The sequence below is a fragment of the Chroicocephalus ridibundus genome, chromosome 1 (genome assembly GCF_963924245.1).
Source record: "Chroicocephalus ridibundus chromosome 1, bChrRid1.1, whole genome shotgun sequence".
Taxonomy (NCBI): Eukaryota; Metazoa; Chordata; class Aves; order Charadriiformes; family Laridae; genus Chroicocephalus; species Chroicocephalus ridibundus.
In genome coordinates, this window is record NC_086284.1 from 167,087,473 (window position 1) to 167,106,002 (window position 18,530).

Here is an 18,530-nt window from a genome sequence, read left to right on the forward strand (position 1 = left end):
CAAGGGACACATTTTCTACACACACACATGTCTCTTGATGACTGAAGTTCTGTTGATGAACTCTCTGTACCAGGCTACTGTTCAGTCAGAACGTGCTTCTTGCAGACACAGGAATCACCAATGAGTGAAATAGCTTTTCTTCAGCTAAATATGCCATGCATTTAAAATGTCTGTCCTCTATGATAGGATCTTCCAGGCATAGTGATGGAAGGTGTGTGGGCTAGAACTACGCCTTAGCCAGAGATATCATAGAGATCTAGCAGAAACATTGAGAGTGGAGTGGATGGGCATGAATGGCACCAGAGGATGTGGCAGAAGGACAGGAATGACAGCTGTTGATGACACCTAAGACAGAAGATTACCAAGATCACAGCACATCTTGCAGCTTCTTAAAAAAAACAGATTAGGAATAAAGCAAAAAACAGACTGAAGCCATTAAGAGGTAAGATAAAGGACAAGCTTGGAGCCAATAAAGACATCCAGGTAAGGAGACTGAAGAGAATGAGTAAATCAGCAATGTTTCCTAATACTTCTGAGAGGTGGAACAGGGTGGGGAGACAAAAGATCACAACCACTGTGAACACTTAAAGTGAACAAAAGGCAGACCCTAAACTGTGGTTGCCTGCTTAAGAGGAACTCCAGAGATGTGATGGCTCATCAGCTTCTGTCCCTTGTCCTTCTGTCTTTGCAAGGAGTCCTAGCTGGACCACATAGACACACACCTGTTGGTGCCTGAGAACATGTGGTCATAAAAGAATGAGTGTGAATGAAATCAGTTGTTTAGAATAAAATTGTCTCCCCTGACAAGGTATCTCATTGAAGTCTGCTGCATTAGTTGAGATTTGTACAACAGCAGAGCTTTTAGGAGCTCTGGTTCCTAGCAAAGGAGTCAAAATGGGATAAACCTTAAAAGATGATGTTCTGCATGAGGAATATGGAATATTCACACGCAGCCCTGTGAAGGTAGGTGTGTGCTCCAAAGCCTGTGGTTAAATTAATTCTTAAAGTTCCTCAATTTGACATTGCTTTCCTCTCCATACAGAATGTAACTGAAGGAGGGATAATTTTCTCTCCTCCTCTGCTTCCTTCTTTCTCTACCACCTGTTCACACATATGATGTCTTCTGTCACCAAAGACTATACATACTATGTTGAATGAACGAGCCCTGATGCATGGCTGTAGTCCTGAGGCAAAGGTGTGTTGGGAATATTAAAAAGGCAGGCTGTGAATGAGGGGAGAGAAACTCTACAGATTCTATATGTTCTTCCTTGTCTTCATTTCTCTGTAAACTCTGGCTCTAATTCATGTGTGAGCTGCAAGACAGCTGTCAGACTGAGCACTGCTTATTAAATACATCTAGTGAGGAAATGAGGGTTGGGCTAGTGCAATAAGGAGAAGCAAAGCCTTCATCCCACTTGACAGATGGCTCCTGGCTACTGGCTGGACCCAGCGCTCATCTTCCCAGAGAGACTGGAAGTGACTGCAATTTTATCCTCCCCTCTGTCTCTAAGCACCTCAGGGTGCTCAGATAACATGGGTGCCTGAAGTCCTTACGCATTTTCTCCCCCATCCCATTTTCTCTCAGAGAGCGGGGGCACATGCTTGCTGCCTGAATGCAAAATCGCTTCTTTATTCCTTCTGCTCAGCCACAGACCTGCTGACTTCAAGCACAAGTCCTGCTGTGCGAGGCTACAGCCATAGATAACACTGAGGCAGTTTTGTGGCTCTATAAAGGAGTCAGTGCTTAGAGGGTGCCTGGATCCTGCCTGTCCCGCTGCCTGCTCGCTGCGTACGCTGAGGTGTGACTGGGACAGAGGTGGGGGATGGCGGGTTCTTGCTGGGACTGGATGGCCACAGGTTTTCTTTTGTGTGATATGTCTCTGTACAGGCTGGGCTTACGTGAAAGCACACCCCCTGCGCATGATACAGGTGTGACATTGTCACGGTTTAAGCCCAGACGGCAACCAAACAGCCACTTGCTTGGCCCCCCAGGTTGCGATGGGGGAAAGAATCAGACGAGTAAAAGTGAGGAAAAAATTGTGGGTTGAGATAAAGACAGTTTAATACATAAAGCAAAAGCCACGCACGCAAGCAAAGCAAAACAAGGAATTCATTCACTGCTTCCCGTGGGCAGGCAGGTGTTCATCCATCTCCAGGAAAGCAGGGCTCCATCACATGTAACGGTTACTTGGGAAGACAAATGCCATAACTCCTAATGTCCCCCCTTCCCCAGCTTTATATACTGAGCATGACTGCAAATGGTATGGAATACCCCTTTGGTCAGCTGTCCCGGCTGTGTCCCCTCCCAACTTCTTGTGCCCTCCCAGCCTGCTGGCTGGTGGGGGCATATGAGGAGCGTAAAAGGCCTTGACTGCCTAGCAACAACTAAAAACACCAGTGCACTGTTAAAAGTATTTCTCATCCCAAATCCAAAGCATAGCACTATACCAGCTGCTAATAAAAAAAGTTAACTCTATCCCAACTGAAACCACAACAGATACAAAATGTAATGACCCACCGAGTCAGAGCAATGGTCCCCACAGCCCAGCCCTCGGTGTCCTATGGTGACAGTAGGAGATGGTATTTTGGAAGAACGCAGGAGCCTGGCTGCTCTCAGCATTGCCTTCCCTGTGTACGCCACCAGCACCATGGCATTTGATGAGCAGCAGTTCTGCTTTCACCTTATCCACTGCCTTGGTGAATCTGTAAAGCTTCCTGACATCCTCCTCTCCAAAGCAAAGACCCTAAACATTTCAGTCTCTCCTCCAAAGGTGGCTGCTCCATCTCCCTGGACATTTTAGTTGCTCTTCTCCATGCCTTCTCTGATTCCACTCTGCCCTCGTGGGGAGCAGGGACCAGAACTGCCCACTGTTCCTCAGAGCTAAGCGCACCCGGATTTTATACGATGGCAAAATGATACAAAGGAAGATGACTGCACAGTGGCATCCTCTTCCACTCAGGAATCATCAACTCTGGCTGCCCCTACCTTTGACCCCTCTTCTCATCCATTCCTGGTATTGGACAAAACTGTTTTCAACAATCATTTTAGCTGTGGTATTTCCTCAACCTTTTCTGTCCTTGCAAACACAACAGTAAACAGAGAAGCTTTCACAGGGTGTGTGCAAGAGAGAGACCCTGACTTCTTGTTCTGCAAATGTGGGGACAGCTCAGCTCAAAGCTCAGGCTCCCTTCCAAGCAATGCAGTGAAGGAAGCCCCCGTAGGTGCATCCTCAAGGGGAATGCAGCCACCCCTGGGTAGGAAGCTACTGCAGCAGAGCAGGTAGAAGACCCAGAAAGGAGTGAAGTTGAGGGCTACTGCTGATAGAAGCGGCTTGAGGGAATTTTGAGGCAGACTAATTGTCTAGCGGTGAACGTCTGCAATCTTACAGAGTGACCATCAGCCAGTATTTCTGATGACCTTGCTGAAAGGTCTGCTATGAGTCAGAGGAGCAAGAATGAAGGAAGAAGGAAGGACTTCCCTGCCTCTCTTCCTGAGTGTGAAATGCTGAACTTCTAGATAGCTTTGAATTTTAATGGAGAAAAACAACCAAGAGAGAAAGCAAAGAAAGCACAGGCAGTTTCTGGGGACAGAATAACGTAGCAGTGACTTACAATATCTAAAACTGAAATGTTCCTATACAAGGGCCATGGTCTGTGTGAAGAAAGAATTGTAGCATGTAGAAACTGCATATATTCTCCAGCAATTGCTAACTGGACCATGGCAGGACTTCAGAGCATCACTTTCCGCTCATAATATGGCTTCTAGCACAGTCAGTGGAGACTTTTGCCATTTAATTCAACAGTGTACAGGTGGGGAAATGGGAGAAAGGGGGCAGTCTGTGACCTACTATTGCATGACTGTGGCTTCAGGAGACCTCCTAGAGTCCTGGTGGCATTGTGTGTGCCAGTTGGATGCTCTGGGTGAGGCAGCAGTGGGTGAGAACACCACTACCCGGGGGAGGGGTTCTCAGCTGGTTGAGTGCAGCACAGGCACTTCGGGGGGGGAGGGCTGTGGCATGGCAGGACAGAGGCACCCTGTCCTTAGCTCCTGAGGTATGGCTGGGGCAAATGCATGCTGTGTGGGAGGCCAGAATATCCCTCAGGATGGTGAAACATCCCAGAAAACATATTTGCCCATTTTCATCCTGGTTCTTTTGCTGAACTCAGCTCCACAGCGGAGACGAGTAACTTGGGCCTTCTGAGTCTTAGTGTCATCAGCTAAAAAATGGGGCTAATATCAAGCTTACCTACTTTCCAGTGAGTCGCAGCTAATTAGAGTTAGCATTAGTTAATGTTTGCACAGCTCTGGGATGTGAAAATGGCAATATCATGCTAAGTATTACTCCTGGTGCTTAGACACCATGATTCTTCATAACCAGAGCAGTCAATTAAATTAGCTGAAAGTAGAGAGATGCAGCAATGAGGAAGGCAGAGGAGTTATACAAGCATAATACTGTATCCATGATGGCCTGCAGCTGCAGAGGGCAGGGAAAGCTCTAGTCCTGCTACTGAGGGAGCCAGAGAGAGAGGTCTCTGTGTAGGAGGGCAGGCATTCCGCAACTGCTTTGGGTTGCTGCTGCTGCAGTCCACCGGCTGAGGAAGCGAAGGGTCAGCTCCTGACAGATTTATGGGATAGAGGGGCTCTTCTCAAGTCTCACGTGCCCCTCGCTCATATTCTGTCAAGGATGCTGATTCTCTGGGAAGTCAACAGGACAAAGCTGAGCAGCACTTCCGGAGAGTGAAGGCCAACCCTGACTCATGTCTGTCAGCCAGAACCGTCCTCAGCGGGCAGCAAGGAAGACCTTTCACCAGGGGCAGCACAAGGCAGCGTGGCCACAGTGAAGAACAGCTCTGGGTGCAACACAGGCCGGTAGGTGTGCCGTCTCCAGCAGGAGATCCATTTCACCCAGGGTCTTCACACCAGCTGTGGGCAAGGAGCAGACACCCAGGGAGAGCGTGGGAGAAGCAGGCTGGGAACAGAGCTGTCTCTGTTCCCAGCTAGGCACTGTTCTGAAGGGGAGAGGAAAGTAGTGGGACTTGGTTGAAACCCAAAAGGGGGATTTAGAGGTGTGTGATGCCATTTCCCAAACCTGGATTTTGTCCAAGACACTTGGATCAATAGCCTGTTTTTTCGCAATTGATCTGGAACAACTACTCAAGTCAGGACCTTGGCTTGCAGCCTCTTTCAAGATCCGTCCCCAGCCACCCAGAGGTCTCACCCCCTGTAGGGCTGTGATCCACCAGGGACGCAGAGGGAGGATTGCCACGCTCTGAATCACCAGAGTCGCTTCTTACAGCTCCCCAGTGCTAACCTACATATTAGCTGAGGACTTGGCTACAGCTCCTGGCCAGCTTCCATACTCTGCAATTGCATTCTGCTGCCTTGAAATCCCCCTCCACACACACATACACATGTGTAACCCATGGTTTCAGAGGGATACAGAAGCTGTCACTGTTTTCTATCCAAAACTCCTGCACAGTGGTGGAGCTAGCTCATCCTTCTCAGGAACAGGCTCCATTTCAGTGCCATGAGACATGAATTATGTGTCTGGAAAGGCTGTAAAAACTCCTTGGGACCCTTTGGAAGGAAGATGCAATCTTGAGATGAAAAGTGGTATTAAAATGTCACCTGGTTTGACTGCTGGCACGATCAGGGCCTGTGGCTTTGACTGGGGAGAGGTATCCTCATGATGCTCTAAGGCAAAGATTGCTGACACTAAGCATATTCCATTTATGAAGTCATAAAGGTGTCTGTATTAGGTAACTGATTTAGGATTTTGTTTCTCCTTCCTCCTCCTCTCCTTGTCCTGTGGTTTTTCTTCAGCCTCCTCCTCCTCCCCACATTATCCCTTCTCCTCCCAGAAAAGCCGAGTATCTCCTGCTGTCAGAATGGTTATTCTCCCCTGTATTAGAATGAATGATTAGTTTATGTCTAGTTGCCTCCATAATTAAGTGCAGCATGAAAGAATATTCTTGTAAGTAACCAAGGCGGTTGTTCCCTGTGGGGCTGTTGGGAGCGTGGTACAGCTCTCCATCAGCTTACACACCGGGAGGTGGGTGTCCTGCCTGGAGACACATTCACACCCAGCCCCTGACACAGGCACCACGCGCGCAAGCTGCCACGCTTGTAGCTGGGGCACGTCCCTCCCCAGGATGGATGCGTGCACACGATGATCTGTTTGCATTCGTTTGTGGGCTGCTACAGATATCCCAGCTCATGTGTGTATGCACAGGGGCATGCACTCAGCCCCCCCCCGGCCCCCAAACCCGAGAGGTACCCAGCCCTACACACGCCTGTACACTCCTGACCAAGGACTGAGCCTCTGCATACCTCCAGCTTGCTTTTTTCATTCCCCCGACTGAAAACCATCAGTCTAGTCCTTTCATGTTTTGGTATACCCCTGGATAACCCCCAGGCTCTCTGTGGAAAGCTGGAGTGAGGGGAGAGATGGTAAAGGGAGAAGGGATATTAGACAGCAATAAAGTATAAAGAACACCCCACCCTTCCTATAAATATCCCAACATCTCCCCTGCTTCCTAGCAGCACTAATGAAGCTCAACAGGAGTGATGGAGGGCGACAAAGGAATCACTGATGAACAATCAGAGATGGAACTCGGCTGCTAATGGGACTAATGAGCTGCTTTGCATAAGATGAGAGGGAGGGAGGAAGAGGAGCAGATGGGCTCTTGGAGGGAAGGCCAGTGGCAGCCGGAGGACCACAAGGAGTGCCCTGCAGTGTGGCAGCGTTTGCTGCTGTCTCTCTGCTCCTTCCCTGGCAAGAGGCGCTGACCACAGGAGAGCGGGCACTGGGCAGCTCTGCTCGAGCGGGTCAGGCACAGCCCACATTGTGGTGTGAGCCACAACTTATCACAACATGCCTCAGCCCACATGGCAGGTCTTGTATCGTCCTTGTGCATCGGAGAGATGAATCCAATAATTTACTGAGGAAAGGGGGATACATCTTCTGTAATTCCAGTGGCCAAGACATAGTCATGTGGACCTCCAGAGGCCAATTCACCCTACTCTTAGAGATAGCCAAGTTAGAGCAGAGGTGTCAGACTCTGAAAGTGTATTTACCATGGCAGGCTGAATTGGTTCTCCACTTGACTATCTTCTGAGTGGGCACCAGGTGTGATGAGGCAGATACCCTGGGGGTTATTATCCCGCTTTGAAGGAGATTAGCATCTTGTTCCCTACATTTTGCTGGTAGGAACTGGGGTCCAGCTGTAGGTGAGAAACTCGGGTGTCACAGGGAGTTGGCAGCTGTGATATGGTTGAATAAGGAGTGTACGGGAGAAAGAGCAAGAGACAGAGGCGTATGCTGCAAAGGAGAGATGCCAGTCTGTGCCTCAGTCGGCCAGGTATAGGCAGGGGGAGAGTCTAACCCCAGCCCACACCACTAAGGTTTGACAAAGATTTTGTGACTTAAATAACAGGGTGGCCTGATGCAATCTGGCAATGCATGGCAGGTACAAAAAGAGGATTTCCCATCTTGAGAATATGACACGAGCAAACCACATTTGGGTCACTTTTCCTTGGTACTTTTGTACCACTTCTACTATGACTGCTAATGTGAGACCGGAGAGACCGTGGTGCCCCGTTTTAGTTCTTACACCTGACTGCTGATCCTTCCAGCGCTGCTGGGTGAGAGCAGGAATACCATCTCTCCGCATCTCTGTCACCCTATTTCAGTCCTTGACCCCTCTTATGAGGCTGCGGGCAACCAAACAAGCTATGATCTCTATTGCAATCCGGACAAGCGTCTGCTAATAGCCGGCCTGAGGTCCATTAATGCATTTCCCTTTCACAGAAGCTCCCTGGGCAGCCAGAAAATGGTGACGACTGTGCAGCAAGAGCAGCAGGTTAGAAAGGCTGCAGCATTGCTCTCGTTTGAATTCAGAAGCAGATGCTATAAATTATCTTGCAAATGGAGCTGTAGGAATGATTTTCTGCCTCGCCTCCATAATTTGTTGGCGCTTTATCTAGGTGCACAGCTGCGGGTGGGGTGTCCTCGCAGGAGGGAGAAGGCACTGAGCTCTCTGCCCACTTATTAGCTTGTACTGGGAGAGATGATTATGGGCTGGGTGCTGCTCCTCTAGCGGAGAGGAGCTGATGAAAACCTTTTTTCCTCTAGGGCAGACTGTGTGCAAGGCTGTACACTGGCTCCCGCTCCTGTTACAGTCGCCAGTGTAGGGGGCATCTCTAGCATGAGATGGACCTAGAGAACCAGTTCTGTATTCAGAGCAGCCTGTGGGCTACATAAAGCTACCAGATATTCAGATGGCGCCTATGCTTCTCTAACTTTTGCAGGGAAAAGGAGGAATGAAAGGGAATAACGTGGCACTAGGCAGATGAGAATTACAGTACCATGTTGACTTGCAGCCAGCCAGTTGGGATGCCCTCGGTGTTGGGCCAGAAGAGACTGCATGCCCTGGGGGTGTTCACAGGGAAACCATGCTCCCACTCCCCTCAGGCCTTTGCCAGCTGCTGCTTCTTCCCCTCCAGAATCCTTCATGTTGAACTCCAACATGTGAACTCCCCATGTTGGGCCCTGGAGGATGTGATAATTAAATGTGGAGATCTGAGGTGAGCTGTGAGGCATGTCATTTATGGGATCTTTGTGTTGCTTGTGGGATATTCAGTGCTGTCACATCTGCTAAATTTGTGTGCCTTCAGTCCAGCACGCTGTGTCTTTTTGTGAGTGTCCCTGTGTCACTGAAGCACTACTGAATATGCTCCTCCAGGATCACCTTCTGGCAGCTTTGCATAGTTGCAGAGGATCCTTGTAGAAAAACCCTGCAGGTTTTCTCTGACTCTGCATGGAGCATATTGGAAGTAAAAGAAATAAAAAAGACATAGTTGACTTAAAATCTGCAACCCATCTTTTCAAATGGCCACCATGCTGTTCTGATGCCTGATCAGAGGAAGAAATCTACCTCTTTGGCAAAGTGATGGGTAATGTGATGATCTCCTTAATGACTGCAGTGATAGGAGTCTAATGGAGGCCAGAGCCTTGTACACACACAGATGCAGATGTGTAGATTTTGCATGTCCTGAGAGTTTACAGGAGAAATCCATGAAAGGTGACTGGGGCAGAACATGCAAACAGATTGAACAAGGTGCCACGTGAGTTTTGCTGTTACAGTTTGTCACTGCCATGCTGGTGGTGGTAGTAGGGATGAGTGAATGGCAGTTGACTAGGTGGGACAAAAGAGGGTCTGGAGGCCAGCCAGTAGCACTGAGGGGAAAGCCTTGCCATGCAAAACCACAGAGAGCAATGGGAGGATGTTATCTATGGTCGTTGCTCTCTGCCCGGTCTGCTTTCTGTAACTGCTTTGCCAGCTTCAGGCTGTGATTGGCATGTACTGCCAGCTCCTTCCCCAGAGAAAGGAAAGAGTGCTGCTCTGTGGGCCTTAACACCTATGTGCAGTTTTTTCCCTTCGGGACTCAGAGGTGCTAAGATTGCTCATTTGGAGCAGTTTTGTAACCTGTTCGCCTGCTGCTGATCCTGGCAGTGGGACCTGAGAGCACATGTACTTGTTTTCTCTAGCTACTGGCACGCTTCAGTCTCCACCTGCCTCACTCCCATGGTTCCTTTCCCAAAAGTTAGTCAGGCAGATGCAAAAAGAAGAGGAAGGACACCAGATAGCCCTGCCTTAAAATACAGGAGAGAGTGGTTGTTGCTGCCCTAAGTGACTACATTGCGGCTGATCAGTGTAGAGGTATCTTCCTTCCAGCTGGTAAATGCTCTCCTGCTTCCTTTATGTAATTTGCTATTATGGCTGAAGGATGCTGGGTTATTTTTTGTTTACTTGTTACTGTTTCTAGTTTGGGAAGAAAATGTCTTTGCTGAAACCATGGTGGCCATGGCGCTCTTGTGCTGCCTATATTCATCCCATCTGTATGATCGTGCTGGGTCTCAGCAGCTGAGGTGCATCTGCTGAATTCTTCAGCTGAACACCTGGAGATACTGTTCTGGAGATACAGTTCTGGAGATACTCGTATCGTTAGACGTTTGTATGAAGGTCAAGGGCTCTAGGTTCAACCAATTCCATCACAAAATTCCAGTGCAACTTTACACAAGGTGTTTTAATCTCTTACACCTCATCCCTGCCTTCCATCTGCAAAATGCAGATATCTAAATCTTTCTCTTACCCACTTGGATTTTAAGTTCTTTGGAGCAAAGGGTTTATTTTTACAACATGCATAACAGTCTCTCTTTGGGCTTCTGAGCATCACCATGTTACAGACAGAAAGTTTCAGTTAGTATTAAAGCTGATCATTTTTAGTAAGTGATGATCTAATGATGCTCTTTGCAAAAGGATGAAAGCCTTGCTTGGAGTCCTGTTCCAGTTCTTCTTATGTCAGTGTCTTCTGTATCTCTTCAGTTCCCCCTTCTGTTTCATATTCCCTTTTTCTCTTGAGTTCTTTTATGCTGTGCTGCTGAGGCAAAATTGCTACCATGGACCACCTCAGACTTGATGTATATGGGCAATGGGAGTTGATAGTCCTCTTAGAAGAAACCTGTAACTTTGTAATCCAAAATCTGCAGTCAAGAAGGATTTTAACTCTTAAGTTTCTGTTGACATCTGGGGCCATATTCATACACTGAAGAAGCATGGTGGGAGGCCAAAAAACCACAACGCACCCAAACCTTCACAAACATTTGGCCTGTGGCAGTCACCTACATGTACCCAGGAGCTCACTCTCCATCATCTCTGGAGACACCCATTTCCAGGGGCTATGTAACATCTGGGCACCTTCATACATCAAGTGGAATATTTACAAATGCAACCAGCTGAGGGAAGGGGTCTCTGTAATTATATTTCACTTCACTGGCATCCCTAACAGGAAAAGTCCTCTTTCTCTGGTAGATTGCTCCAGCAGAAGCACCATAGGCCCTGTTGCCATGGAAACAAAACCTTTTCCTTCTCATATTTCAATAACGTATTGAAGATTTTCAGGGCTTTTTCCCCTTTTTCCTCTGCTTGGCCTTTCAGCATTTACTGTGCATCATATGCTGGAAGTGCAATGTTCTTATTCTTCAAAACCTAAACAAAAAACAACCCACAAAATTGTTCTTCCATCTTGGCTGACTTTCTCTCTGCCATCCTTCCCTCTTGTTCCTTCTCTGTTATTTGATGGCTTAGGCTTTCTGTGGCAATCTAACTCAGAAACAGCAATTTGCTTTGTATGATACAAAGTTCCTCTGCTCATGCCCAAAAGCCCTACCTGAAGGTGAGGGAGAAACGCTGCAGTCATGGACCTGTCTTGCAGATGAAGTTTTTTTTCCCTGGTTACACAATGCAGTTGAATGTCTTTTGGGGTATTGGGGTTGAGGAGGCAGGAGGTGTAAGGATTTCCACTCATGGGAAGAAAGTGATGAAATGTGCTTTCACAGCAATGATTTCCATCTCTGCCGTTTCAGTGCCTTCCAGCCTCTGCTGTGAAACCCACAACCCCAGCCTGCTTGCTTCATTGCATAGAGCTGGGTGCACCTGCTAATTAGAGTGTCGGTTGTTGAATAGCACAATAGATGAAATTAAGAAGAGATCTAGGAGCAGTTAAGCCCTGAGCTTTAGAGATGGTCCTCACTATGCTGTGCAGCTGCCTGTTTCCTTGCATAGTCCGTTCCTCCAACAAGCCCTGTGGTTCCCTCTAAACACCACATGTCCCACTCCAGTAGGAGCTCCTCCCTTATGGTCCATGGGCGACTGCTGGCTCGTGAAAACCTTTGTGAAAAGCCTGGAGAAGGGTCTTATGTTGGTGGTCATCATGGTACATCCCCTGAGCATTCATGGGCTGCACTTCATTATTATGAGCACATCCTCTCATTGCTGCTTTCCTCCACTCTTCATGTGTCCCTCCACAAAGCACAGCTTTGGGTACCTTTGCTCTTGCCTGCTAAGCTGACTACAAAGGATGTAGTTTGTTTGAGTTTTGTTGCTTCTGAGTGTGTGGGAATAACTGTCAGACCTAGAGGGCAAACAGTGTTTTCTAGAAGATTAAAAGAAGAAAAAAGGCAATTTATTTGAATACAGCAGGGGTTTGGACAGCACTGAAAGCATCCTCTGACCCATCAAAAGAATAAGCTAGGACATCAAAAAGCACTAGAGCATGCACAGGGTTACTGCGTTTACCTGCCAAGAATAAGAACAGGAGCTGGATTTCACAGCTGAGATACCGAGATGGGATGACAAGAGAGCGGATAAACAACGACCAGTCTTAATGGGTGTTGGTCCCGCTGCAGAAAGAGAGAAAAATAAGAGGAGGGGTTTCCCTATGATTCAAATTGCTCCTTTTTGGTAGTACGGGAACACACGCGCTAAACCAGTCATCAACCATCATCACGAACTCCCCATCATCTACAGCAATTGGCCCACTCCAGGAGAAGGGTCAGAAGGGAGCATTTACCAGAGCCCGATCTGTGCGCTGCTGGAAGGCTTGAGACTGCAATAGCACAGCACACACGTGTGACTGCCTCCCAGGGAGATTAGTCTCTGCTGTGTTCTTATCTGTGCTCTCAAACGGAGGCAGGCTGAGCTAAGTCATTATTTGGTTGGGAGACCCGTAACTTGGGCTAGGAAAAGGTTTTGACGGATTCAGCGTTGGCGAAATTCCCACAGAGCCCGTGGAAAACGCTGTTCGCAAGTCGAAGGTGTGCATTTGGCTGTGGGAGGTGCCCTCTTTTGGTGGGGTGGGGGGAGGGAGGGGCAGAACCACAACGCTGAGCACTTGAAGTCGTGGAAGGATTTGCTCCCCAGGTCCAAATGACACAGGGAGGCAAAAGTGCTAAACGCCACTCTGAGTTCACAGCCTAACGACAGAATTGCCTACTGCCCAGGAAAGTGCTTGAGACTAAACCATTATGTAATTGCACTGTAAACTCATAATTACTTATTGTGTTTCCTTCCAAAGATGCAGGGCTGAACACAGTGTCTCTTCTTTTGTAGCAATTACTGATAACAAATGGTTTAGTTAAAGCTTCGTAAAGATACTTTTTGGTCAAAGCCTCTATTTTTGCAGCGTGGACTAGAACTTAATATTTTTGGCCACAGCCCAAAGAGGTGACATTTCGAAGTATGAATAAAACTAGCATAACAACTTGCAATCGTGTGAGGACAACTAAGATCTACATTTCCTGTAATTCCTTCTGTTGCCTGCTGTTTTTTCTCATGATCCGGACCATCTCAGTTTGCTTAAACAGCCAAATAAAAAGGCAAGAGCCATCTTTCTGCTACAGTCTTGTCTAGTGCCTTGCACAAGAGCTGCTGGGGATGGCTGCTGGGGGCCGAGGTGTGGGACCCCACCAGCAGAGATGAGAATACTGCCGCAACGAGATTGAGCAGAGACGGGCTGCACAGAGCTGGGAGGGTGGTCCTGTGGGAAATGTAATTATCACGCTGGTGCCCGTCACAGTGGCACCAGGGCTTAAATCCCCATGATCAGGGTTATCAGCGAGTGATCAGCGCTGGCAGGAAAAGGGGAGCAGTTTAAGCAGATGGGATCTCTCTAATCTTCCTAGTAGCTGTGTTTGTGCGTTGGTGCGACGAGGGCAAATAATCTGGGCATCTAAATCCCTTGTCTACACTTGGAGTATATCCAAATGGATGTCAAGGTAAACAATCACAAATCCTGGCTTGGACTGTCTACCCTTCAGGCCTCCAGCGATGTCGCCCGGCTGGGTGGTTGCGGGCTGCGGTCCCTGCCAAACGTACACAAGGCTTACTCTGAATGTGTCCTTCGGAGCAGAGCAGCCTTCCCAGCATGGATTTTCGGAGCCAACCCCTGCTCTGGCACGGGAGGTGGGTGAGCTTCCACCCCCCGCGCCACTCTGCAGCCTCGTCTTGCTGTGGAAAGGGGCTCTGGGACTGATGAAGAGCAGGAATTTGGGACAGCTGGGAGCGCGTGGGTGACAGCCTCTCCCAGGAGATTTTGCGTGCAGACCGTTCTCCCCAGGCGGGGGTCTGTGCTCTTCAGACGGCGGCAACGCGAGGCTGCGGGGGCTTGGCTGGGCTCCCTATGGCCCTCTGCTGTAGTCATGTGCCATGAGGCTGTGCCCTGGAGCTGCCTGGCTTCGAGGGCCAAGTTTGTAAAAAAACCTTGGAATTTTGGAACAGTTCATTTTGGACACAGCTAAAGATTTGATTTGTGTGATTTTGGAATAGGACTCCAAACATCTGAAAAATACAAATAGTGTTTTAAAAAAGCTGACCTTGCTGAAAACAAGAAAAGTAGCAACATCTTTTCAGAGTGGTTAAATGTCTCCGAACTGTAAGAGAGGCTGGTTTGAAAAAAATGAAAGGGGTCAGGCTGGATCCAGCATAAACTACTTTGCTTAAAATCTGCTTAAAAATATTGTTTTGGGTTGAATCTTATTGGAGGCTATATAAAAATGAATAAATGTCTTCCCAGCTCTACTTTACACAACACTGAGAAATGCTAAAGGTGGACTTGCACACTTTTGGATGGAGACAACCCTGGTTTTGTATGGTATAGAAAGAAAGAGACAGTCACAGCACAGAAAGATGTACAACCTCTAAAGAAAAGAACAGAGGGAAAAAGAAATATGGAGGGAAAGGAGATATCCTGTCAGCAAAAAGGAAGCCTTGGTAATATGTATTTGTTTTATGGTGATATGTTTTATTAATGACTTTTTAAACACTGTTTGGGCTTGTTTAAACACCAGTTTCATACAGATTTAGCTAAATCGGTTTACAAAACAATTGAATTAAGTCAGGCAATCTCTTAGAGCACAGACACCTGTATCAGTTTAAGTGTTTATATTGGCTTAGCTTGTGTCAGTAAATCATCCTTCCTTCACTGCGCAGCTTCTTCCCACGGCAGCCGTTTGATTGCATTGCAGGTGGCTTTGCCTCCTTCTCTCTCCCTGGAATTTGACCCCATCCCCCTGCAGCAGCAGAGCAGTGAGAGGGGAGAAGGACTGGCTGAACGCGGGGCCTGTCTCCCTGGTGGGCTTTTCAGAAGGCGGATCCTGAGGAGGAAAAAGAGACAGAGGGGAGGGCTAGCGGCTTTGCAGACGCAGCGCCTGCATCAACTCCGAGATGCAGCTTGCAGTCGACTACGGTGGAGCACTGGCTCTCCCAACAGCCATTTTAGTTGAAGGAGCTCAGACCCACACAAAAATGAAGTTTTTTTTTCAGAAAGTGAGCAGCGCACATGAAGAAGCCACTTCTTCATGTTTTGTCCCCATGCTGGCTAACTTCCCCCTGCCCCAAAATGTTTGTGAAAATGTCTTTTTGTCGAGGTCACAGTGATGCTGCTGTTATGTGGTTGCCTTTGACTCGCACCGAAGCACGATTCCTCAGTGGCTTCTGCAGCGTGGGCCCCAGAGAGGTGCAGAGCAGTGAGTGCCCCTTTCAAACCAACCTCTGCTGGTTGACATCCCTGACGTTTTTTGCACCTTCCTGTGGTTTGCTTGGTGCCAGTCGTCGCGTGGTGGCCAGGGTCCATGATGGAGCCACACGGTTCTCCAAACCCGTCCTGGAGGACCAGCTGCCTTGCACTCAGCTTGTCTTCTGGTGCATCAGCTGTGGGTCCTGCATGTATCCAGGCACCTGCAGGCAACCTTGCTGCGTGGATAAAGAGGGACTGGAGCTTTCCTGCAGTATGACAAGCACACCCGTTAAAAAAACCCTATGTAGGTGTTTAATCAGGAAGGAGGAACATGTTGTGTAACATTATTTTTGCAGAGTTAATTTTGTAGCCACATGTTGTAGGTGTCCCCTGCGGTGCAGGAGTGGTGTCCCAAACTGGACCACGGTGAAACTCTGCCGTCAGACCCACTGGCTCCTTCCAGACTTGGCAGGACCCTGGAGTGGGTACAGGGGGGAGAAGGACCCTCCCAGGCCTCTTGTCCGGGAGAGCAACCAGAAGAGGGGCAGGGGGGCAGCCCACCCTTCCAGCAGCACCTAAGGGTCAGTCAGAGGAGTGGGGGCGGACGCCCACAGGGACCCCCGTGTGCCCCACGCTGGGACAAGAGCTGTGCGAGGGGTGAAGGGGGGGGTGGGCTGCCCCCCACAGCCACCCCGGGGCTGCAGTGGGGCCAGGGGGTGGCGGAGGATGGTGGCGGCGGAGGGCAGCAGGGCCAGGCGGAGAGGGGGCTCCAGGCTGCCGGTGTCCCCGCTTTGGGCCTGGGTTGCAGGGGTTGCGGGGGGACCCCCACACCTGCCTGGCCCCTCGCTGGCCTCCCTTGCCCGGCAGCACAGCTCCCCTCCCTTTGTTAATGTCTCCTTCACCCTTTCCCTCGCCCGGCCTCGCTTCGCTGCTGCGTCCATCCAAGATGCTCGTCGCTCGCTAGGGCATCTTTCCCAATCTGGTACATATCAAGCTAAATGAGGCATAATTAGCAATAATTATGACATGACATGGGCTGGAATGAGAAGCAGATGGGACTTCCCCCAGGATGCTCCAGGTTGGATTTCAGGGAGGAGGGGATGGGGACAGAGAGAGGATGTGGCAGTCTTTCATGGCTTCCTGCCTTTCGTCACCTCCGTTGGCAGAGGCCGAAGACAATGTCCTGGTCAGCAACACGCTGCAGTGAGACCAGCGCATGAGGTCTGTGCTGTGAGACGCCCGTCTTGGTCACTGTGGCTATTCTGCGGTGGCTTTAAAAGCCACTCAGTCTCCATTAGAAGAGCGAAGAAACACCTGTGTTTGGCCATGTGTGCTATCCCTCTGACTCTTCCTTCAATGCAACATTACTCCTAATTTTACAGTAATGTATGGAATTTTTCTCTAGGAAGGAGGTGGAAGAGGGAGGAGTATTGGCTCCTTGGTACAGGCAGAAGACTGGTGCTGAACTACAGAGGGCAGGAAGGTGTTTTCACCTGTCCTCTGTGCCCCTTCTGAAGGACACTCAGCTGCTCTGTGTTGTATAGTGGCCTGTGCATGTCAGAGATGCTGGAGAGGTGCTGGGCTCCGCTAGAAAGAGGAATATTTAAGGGAAACCTCAGCCTTTGGCTCTTCTGGGAAGATGCTCCTTGGAAAGGGGGTGAGAGAAAGGCCCTTGCTTGTGGTGTTTCTGGCAGGTTTGTTTGCCTTTGTGCCTGTACAGGGACAGGAGGGAACGTAGATTTTGACTGGAGATGTGTGGCGCAGTGGATCCACATGGCTGTGTGGTGGAAGATGCACAGAGAGGGTAAGAGTGTGAGTTATCATATGAACATCTGTTTCTCATTAAAAACTGATGTCTTCCACGAGAAAATCTAGGACTAAGGGAACCTATAACCTCTCTCTTTTCCCATTACTATAACGTGAGATGTTGGAAGGCTTTATTTCTGGCATTTTGTCACTCTTGCATATCTGGGTACATCCGTCGGGGGAGAGAGCCAAATCTTACCACACAGGAGGTGGTGATAGCAGGAGGTAGACTTCAACACCAACCAAAGCACTGCATTTATGTGCCTCTAGCTACTTTCCTGTCTGGAGGCACAGATAGGAGGCAAGAGGCTAAACTAGCCCAGATCCCAGATCAGGTTGTCTGGGACCCAATACAGGACCATTGTGCTGTTGTCACCTTCACCTTCCCACTGCCCTCTGACTCCTCAGCCATGTCCCCAAGGCAATACCTGACATGCAGAACAACTGGTTTTCTTTCACCCCTTGCTATACGACCTTGGCTTCAGGGAGAGCATCCAGAGGGACTAGTTGCTTCCCTTTTCTCTAAGATAATTCTTGCGTGTTGCTGAGAGGCATTTTGCACTTAGTTTTTCAAGCAGCCATTCTTGAAGCTGCTCCTGCCTCTAGTTACCAAAATCATACATTTACTGTTCTCAGCAAAAAGCCTTTTTTTTTCTACAAAATGAAGGCAAAGCGCGATTTTCTTAAGAATGTTATAGGATATGGATGGGTGCAGCCAGGAGTACCCAGGAGCACTCAGGAGCTGCAAGCTAGTTCTGCTTGGACATATGGTCATCCCATGTCTGCTCCTGTTCAGCTAGTGTTGCTTGTGACATCTCCAGTAGCCCACAGGGCTGAATTCAGCCTGCTGACCACTCCTCTCACCATGTTGGGGTAGATCAGCTGGCATCAAGTCTTCTTGCTTGTTGCAAGGTTTCTGCCATGTCTCATATGTAAATGAACTGCCTGGTTCAACAGTGGACTTGCAGAATAATTCCTCCTAAGAAGCTGCTGATGCACTGTGATAATGCTGGCTGTAGGTTTATAGTTTGCTTGGAAGCTCTGGCTTTGCCAAAGTCGATGGCTTCGTGACATTTTTCCTGGGGAGTGGAAATGAAAAGCGGTATTTCTGATTTTTCCTCTGCAGGGAATTTTCAAAATGAAACTGAAGAATCACTTCTGGAAAATCAGTTTTGTCATCTCAGAGTTCTTTAAAAGTGCCATGCTGTTAGCATCTTTTCATGCCAGAACAGTTGAAATATCTATTATTCTTATTTTATTTTCAAAACGACTAAAAGGAGGATTTTTCTCAGTATCTTCTGAAACCCCTTTCCCAGAATAGCTGCTTCTGCTTCCTTTATAACGAAATGTTTTAGCACACTGATAG

The 18,530-nt window shown here is 48.6% G+C and overlaps 1 protein-coding gene across 1 annotated transcript in view; it reads left to right on the forward strand.

Moving 5' to 3' along the window:
• The first annotated feature begins 388 nt into the window (after positions 1–388).
• GSG1 (germ cell associated 1) overlaps positions 389–18,530 on the forward strand; it is a 93,780-nt gene continuing 75,638 nt past the window's right edge. Inside the window, exon 1 of the mRNA XM_063322608.1 lies at positions 389–442. The gene's annotated coding sequence lies outside the window, so the exon portion shown is untranslated. The remainder of the gene's footprint in view (positions 443–18,530) is intronic.